Here is an 8,390-nt window from a genome sequence, read left to right as displayed (position 1 = left end):
TGACCCAGTCTGGTCTTTCAGACTAAACCACCCGCTCACGTTTCCAGCATGTTGAGCCAATATTTCCAAGTCTTATCCTCTATGCGGAGGCAGCAAATGTCTTGTGGAGGTGTTGAAGAGAAACAGGGACAGGGAGATGAAGTTCATAGTCTTTCTGTCCCAAAAAATGCACATATTGAAATAATCTAATGTGTAGAGACAATTAACACATATGTAAGTAGCTAAAAACATTAAAGTGGTCTAGAAACACCCAGAACACACTTGCAACTGCCTAGCAACCAGCCAGAGAACCCTATAGAAACCACCTAGAACAACCTAACAACCAGCCAAAACACAAGCAATTGCCTAGCAACAAGTTAAAATAGTCTAGTAACTGCCTAGCAACCAACCAGAACATCCTAGAAACCACCTAGAACAACCTAGCAACCAGCCAAAACTTTAGCATATTTAGCACCCAGCCAATACATTATAGCAACTGCCTACCAACCAGTCAAAACAACATAGAAACCACCTAGAACAACCAACAATGAGACAAAACACTTTAGCAACTGCCTAGCAACCAGCTATGACACCCTAGAAACCATCTAGAACAACCTAGCTAGCAACCAGCCAAAACACTCTAACAACCAGTCAAAATACTCTAGTAACAGCCTAGCAACCAACCAGAGCACCCCAGAAACCATCCAGAACATCTAAGGAACACCCCAGCAACCACCTAGCAAGGTCATAGCAACAAGCCATAAACACCCCTAACAACTTCCTAGCAACCACTCAGAACACCCTAACAACTGCTAAGATATTTGGCAAGCTGTCAGAACCATCTTGGTTTTAATGGATAAAGCCGGTATTTTGAATAGTTGGAAGTTTTTTTTGTTTAAAATGTATATAATGAGCAAGTACATCATGAATCCATTTTCCAAACCATGTTTTCATCTTATCCTGAACTAGATCTGTTTATTAACCACTAGAGTGCCAAAAGTTACAGGGTGTACCTTTAAGATGAGTCACTGTATTTGAGGATAGTATCTGTTTTTCTTTCATTTTCTTACTCTTTTCAGCTTGTTTATGGGTTTAATTAACAAGTAAACATTAGCTCGAATCACATGCGTCATATTTACTGTTGAGGCATAATAAACTATCTGGGGGTCAAACACTTGAAAGTGAATTTCACTCAGCGAATGTTTAGAAGCCCGTCCTGACTCTAATTTACAAGGAATGGTTGTAATTCTATTAAAAAACAAATACTTTGTTATTTGCCTCACTTTCAAATCCTCACAGACAACAAAGATCTACTTACCACACAGAAAAAAAAAGGTCAAGGTCACTTGACGGCCATCTTGCAAACATCTTCAGCAGCTGTTTTCTATGGGCAAACAAGTACAGCTTCCAAAAGAAAGATACCAAGATCAATCAATAACATCAGTTATGCATTTCAAATCAGCAATAAAAGTAAACAACAATGCTATCATGAATAAAAAAATTAAAAACAAGTTGTCACCAGAACAACCAGCAACATGTTAAATCCACTCTAAGCACATTAAAACCACTCTTAACACCCCAGCAACCGCATAGCAACATGTTAAATCCACTCTAAACCCCTCAGCAACCACATAGCAACATGTTAAAGCATCTCTAAACACCCTAGCAACCGCATAGCAACATGTTACATCCACTCTAAACCCTCAGCAACCGCATAGCAACATGTTAAATCCACTCTAAACACCACAGCAACCGCATAGCAACATGTTAAAACCACTCTAAACACCCCAGCAACCGCATAGCAACATGTTAAAACCACTCTAAACATCCCAGCAACCACATAGCAACATGTTAAAGCATCTCTAAACACCCTAGCAACCACATAGTAACATGTTAAAAACACTCTAAACCCCCAAGCAACCATAGTAATATGTTAAAATCCCTCTAAACACCCCAGCAACTACAGAGCAATGCTGCGATATCCATCCACAATACATAGTATCATGGAAATGTATTTTTCTTTCTTCAGTGTAGTTAAATATAACAATAAAATGATACAGAAATCGATTTTAAATGCATCTGAAATGTAGTTGTCCACTTGAAAAATGACTTATTTACCCTTATTTATTTATTGTATTAATAAATTGAAAATGTATTCTTTGTCTGGCCCCACAATGGTCATTCAGAAACACCCAGGACTGTTCAGACAGGAAGTACTCAGTACAGACATGAGGTTTTGTTGTAAACGTTAACTGGTTTGGTCATAGCATTTAACCATCAAAAAGACCAGAGAGATGTAACAACATGCTGTTTCCCTAGTCTTTCATTGTCCTCAGATGATCTCAGGTCTTCTCTGCGTGAGATCATTGTTCGTTGTCATTTCATGAATGATTATTATTATCAAAGCAGTTAATTCTGTTCCAACTGCGTCATCTACAAGGACACACTGGCCTGAGGATAATAGCCACCATGTGTGGATACGCATTTGTGTTATGAGGATGATTGCAGTCATGCAGCAGCTTTCTGGTACAAAGTTTTTTTTGGATTCAGTGTATTACTTCATTAATATAATGAGGCAGATTTATAGAGTTTAGCATTGCCCCATTATGCTTTTTTAACTTTATTATCAATTCTAAACGATTAATCCATTGTTCCTGTTCGTATCACTGTGTATCAAGTGCAGAGGAAGAGCTGAAATTCAGATATGCTTATACACTTTTGTTTCCAACACGCGCTGAAAGCGGTTGACTAATTACAACAGATTGGGCCATTTGTCCAATCAGAGCAGAGTGGACCAATCAAAACAGACTAGGCCATCTGACCAATCAGAGCAGAGTAGACCAATCACAACAGACTAGGCCATCTGACCAATCAGAGCAGAGTAGACCAATCACAACAAATTAGGCCATCTGACCAATCAGAGCAAAGCAGACCAATCACAACAGACTGAGCCATCTGACCAATCATAGCAGAGCAGACCAACCACAACAGACTGAGCAATCTGACCAATCAGAGCAGAGCAGACCAATCACAACAGACTGGGCCATCTGACCAATCAGAGCGGAGTAGACCAATCACAACAGACTGAACCATCTGACCAATCAGAGCAGAGTCCACCAATCACAACAGACTGAGCCATCTGACCAATCAGAGTAGAGTGAACCAATCAAAACAAATTAGGCCATCTGACCAATCAGAGTAGAGTCCACCAATCACAACAGACTGAGCCATCAGACCAATCAGAGCAGAGTAGACCAATCAAAACAGACTGAGCCATCAGACCAATCAGAGCAGAGTAGACCAATCACAACAGACTGAGCAATCTGACCAATCAGAGCAGAGTCCATCAATAACAACAGAATAGTCATCTGACCAATCAGAGCAGAGTAGACCAATCACAACAGACTGAGCCATCTGACCAATCTGAGCAGAGTCCACCAATCACAACAGAATAGTCATCTGACCAATCAGAGCAGAGTAGACCAATCACAACAGACTGAGCCATCTGACCAATCAGAGCAGAGTAGACCAATCACAACAGACTGGGCCATCTGACCAATCAGAGCAGAGTCCACAAATCACAACAGACTGGGCCATCTGACCAATCAGAGCAGAGTAGACCAATCACAACAGACTGGGTCATCTGACCAATCACAGCAGAGTAGACCAATCACAACAGAATGAGCCATCAGACAAATTTTTTTTATTTTTTTTTATTAGGGACCATGTACAATTTCAAACATAAAAGTTGCCATTTGATGCATTGTACCAGAGTTAGCCGTAGGCTATTTTACATCTGCAGTCCCCTGCAGTCCCCAACAGTCTGGGCCATCTGACCCATCTGACCTATATGACCTTGCAGAGCAGACCAATCACAACAGACTGAGCCATCTGACCAATCAGAGCAGAGTCCACCAATCACAACAGACTGGGTCCCTGCTGTGGTTCCGGTGACTCAGGAATATTCAGAAATAACATTTTATAGTTTAATAAGCAAGGTTAATTTGGTTGCCCTTGGCTTTCTGCAGATTTGGATTGTCTCAGCTGTTATTGAAAGGTGCTAATCAGTTGCTCATTAGCGTCCACACACAACACTGAGATGCTATCCTGCAACAAAAGGCCCAATTGACAACTCCCAACTCACAGTCAAACCCCAAATCAGCAGGACACAGCATCTATATCCTGCCCCATGTAACATGCACCCCCCACACTCTTCGTTATGGGTTTCCACAGATTTCTAGAACGTGCCTGATCGCGGTCAGGAATTCACCTCACTTCACTGTAAACCTCATAAGGGCCGAGACTGAAATGAAGAGACAGGATGAGGTGAAGTGTGGTGAAAAACCGCAGGAATCACATTCCTGCTCAGCCATAAAACTAACCAACTACAGGCAACATTTTCATGAAACTTTTAAAGTAACGCATATAAACTTAACTTTATGTTTTGTTTATAATATATAATTATTGGGCACTAGAATTTGTTTTCACATTCATATTGATATGAAGTAAAAATTGCAGCAATGTAATTAAGACTGAAAGTCAGAAAGTCGTATTTGTGTGAAATAAAGTTTGTAACTATTAGAAAGAATCAAAATGGTTAAATAAAAAGTTTCAATTAGAAAATAAGTCACAACTAAAAAGTTGCAATTAGAAATGAAGTCGCAACTACAAGAAAAAAAAGTTGCAAAATGTGAGAAATAATCACAATGGTGAAATAAAAATCTCGCAATTGTGCGAAAAAAGTTGCAATAAGAAAAGTCACAACTTCAAGAAAAAAAGTCGGAATTTACGAGAAACAGTCATACTGAGAAATGAGAAATAGTCATACTGGTGAGATATAAAGTTGCATATTTAATATTTTAAGTCACAATTATAAGAGTTGGAATTAGAAAATAAGTCACAACTAAACTATGAGAAATAAAAGTCACAACTAAGAGAAGTCGCAATTATCTTTTTTATTTTGAGGTGGAAACAAGTTCCCTTTCAAGGGAACTCGAGCTGCGTTTGAGACGCGGTGGGAACGCTCTGCGTCTCAAACGCAGCGTCTCGTTCCCTATCAGGGAACCAGGGTTACATACGCAACCTGAGACGTTCACTTTCAAGGGAACTCGAGCTGCGTTTGAGACGCAGAGCGTTCCCACCGCGTCTCAAACACAGCGTCTCGTTCCCTATCAGGGAACCAGGGTTACATACGTAACCTGAGACGTTTTCATTGGATCTCAAAGTGAAAGCATTGCATTTTTATAGCATTAACTTAGTTATATTTCCTAATGACGAACGGTAATATTAAACTTCATATTTTGCCTTGAAAAGAGGTCACACCACTATACAGTTTTTCACATAGGCCTCACTCTCAACTCATCCAAATTTTCGGGCCCATTCAATCTTGTATTGGAATTCGGTCATTTGAACGCAAGCCACGCTTAAACTTAACAGAGCGAGAAGTCTGTTTAGGCATCCATTTGAAAAATGACCTCTCCGTGCCGGCCGAGAGTGAGTTTCGCTGAGGAAGACTGCATTCCTCTCCCATCTTAAGTGGCCGTGCCCTGCTAAATGTATCCCATGCTGCACTGGGCTTGCTGTGGCTTCCAGAGCCGGCAGAGTGCAATCAAAAGCCAAACTTCAACAACTACCAGATGGCTGAGAGCATGTTTGAATGAGACTTCCCTTTCAGGGACCACACACCTTCTAAAACAATGGCTGTTTTCTTAATGTTGCTAATATTGATGCTGGGAATATGTCGAAAATGTCCCTGAAGAAAATGTCAGTGATCAGATTGCTCTGGTAGAGCTCAGGAGATGTAATGGAGATCTGGATTCATGTTTCATTTAAGTATCATCTTAAACCCAGTGCATCAAACCCAAATGAAGCCACGTGGAGGAACAAACCCAGAGAAAGCAGATTCATATTTTCGGCTCAGATGTTTCTCCTAAAAATACCAATGGAGAAATACAAACAGACAGAAATGGGACTTCTTGACATAGTAAAAGTATAGATAAAAGATAAATAAAATTAACGTTACTAGTAGCTCGATAGATAGATAGATAGATAGATAGATAGATAGATAGATAGATAGATAGATAGATAGATAGATAGATAGATAGATAGATAGATAGATAGATAGATAGATAGATAGATAGATAGATAGATAGAGTGATAGAGTGATAGATAAATAGATAGACAGACAGATGGATGAATGGATGGATGGATGGATGGATGGAAAAAAGTTTAGATAGACAGATAGATAGATAGATAGATAGATAGATAGATAGATAGATAGATAGATAGATAGATAGATAGATAGATAGATAGATAGATAGATAGATAGATAGATATATAGATAGATAGATAGATAGAGTGATAGAGTGATAGATAAATGGATAGACAGAGATGGATGGATAGAAACAAGTTTAGATAGATAGATAGATAGATAGATAGATAGATAGATAGATAGATAGATAGATAGATAGATAGATAGATAGATAGATAGGCAAAAAGAGTGAAAGATGGATGATAGATAGATAGATAGATAGATAGATAGATAGATAGATAGATAGATAGATAGATAGATAGATAGATAGATAGATAGATAGGCAAAAAGAGTGATAGATGGATAGATAGATAGATAGATAGATAGATAGATAGATAGATAGATAGATAGATAGATAGATAGATAGATAGATAGATAGATAGATAGATAGATAGATAGACAGGCAAAAGAGTGATGGATGGATGGATGGATGGATGGATGGATGGATGGGTGGATGGATGATAAATAGATAGATAGATAGATGGGCAGAAAGAGTGATAGATGGATGGATAGATAGATAGATAGATAGATAGATAGATAGATAGATAGATAGATAGATAGATAGATAGACAGACAGACAGACAGACAGACAGACAGACAGACAGACAGACAGACAGGCAAAAGAGTGATGGATGGATGGATGGATGGATGGATGATAGATAGATAGATAGATAGATAGATAGATAGATAGATAGATAGATAGATAGATAGACAGACAGACAGACAGGCAAAAGAGTGATGGATGGATGATAGATAGATAGATAGATAGATAGATAGATAGATAGATAGATAGATAGATAGATAGATAGATAGACAGACAGACAGACAGACAGACAGACAGGCAAAAGAGTGATGGATGGAAGATAGATAGATAGATAGATAGATAGATAGATAGATAGATAGATAGATAGATAGACAGACAGACAGACAGACAGGCAAAAGAGTGATGGATGGAAGATAGATAGATAGATAGATAGATAGATAGATAGATAGATAGATAGATAGATAGATAGATAGATAGATAGATAGATAGATAGATAGATAGATAGAAAGATAGATAGATAGATAGATAGGCAAAAAGAGTGATAGAGTGATAGAGTGATAGATAAATGGATAGATAGACAGTTAAAAGAGTGATGGATGGATGATAGATAGATAGATAGATAGATAGATAGATAGATAGATAGATAGATAGATAGATAGATAGATATATAGATAGATAGATAGATAGGCAAAAAGAGTGATAGAGTGATAGATAAATGGCTTCAAAATGAGCCAGTGTGGGGCGTCTAACAGCTGGTTGGCTTCACCCGTCAGTCGACGAACGGATACACCCCCGTCCACAAACTCCCAAACCTTGGCTTCAAAGCAGCCGCCTGGGAATCCCACAGAGGTGCCGCTCCTCCGCCGCCTAGCCTGACAGGATCGCACTTGCTAATGCTAAGCAAACAGATGCTTGACTCTGTGTTTGAGCACCGTCTTCTCTCCAGGCTTACGGGATAGACAGTCACAAAGCAGAGCACCTCAATATCTCGTTTTTTTAATTGGAAAAACAAATGAATTTTGCACAAGTCGTTTCTCATATGAGCCTCCAGAGAAAAAGCCCACAATAATCCCACATCTCTTCCTTAAAATCAATACTTGAGCTGAATAATGACACTCTTTCCTTCTGTAGAGCTGCCTTATAGCTGAAATTGAGTTTGTTAACTTTCACAGCTATCAAGGAACATTCTCAGAAGTCAGGCTAACGTTCTGGAAAGGTTTTCTCAAAGTTATGAAAAATCTTTTTAGAATGTTAGAAACTTAGATTATTAAATTAGAAACGTTAGAATGTCCGTTCAAAGTCAAGTTAATAATGTTCTCAAAACATTTATACATCATTTACGGAACTTTTTTTTTTTTACCTGAAACATTTAGTTAGATGTTTGAACTACTTAAATTAACATTCACCTAATGTTTGCAAAGTGATAAAATAGAACATTCTCTTAACGTTCACATTACCAAGAAAAAACTGCTTTAATAGGCTACATTTAAAAAACCGGACATTCAAAAAAACATTCCGAAATAACGTTTTTATAACTTAATGGGAACGTAAGCAAAA

Source organism: Siphateles boraxobius, unplaced genomic scaffold, assembly GCF_051911475.1.
Source record: "Siphateles boraxobius isolate OS27281-9 unplaced genomic scaffold, OSU_SipBor_1 13, whole genome shotgun sequence".
Taxonomy (NCBI): domain Eukaryota; kingdom Metazoa; phylum Chordata; class Actinopteri; order Cypriniformes; family Leuciscidae; genus Siphateles; species Siphateles boraxobius.
The sequence above is the reverse complement of the archived record's forward strand: the minus strand, read 5'-3'. Positions refer to the sequence as shown.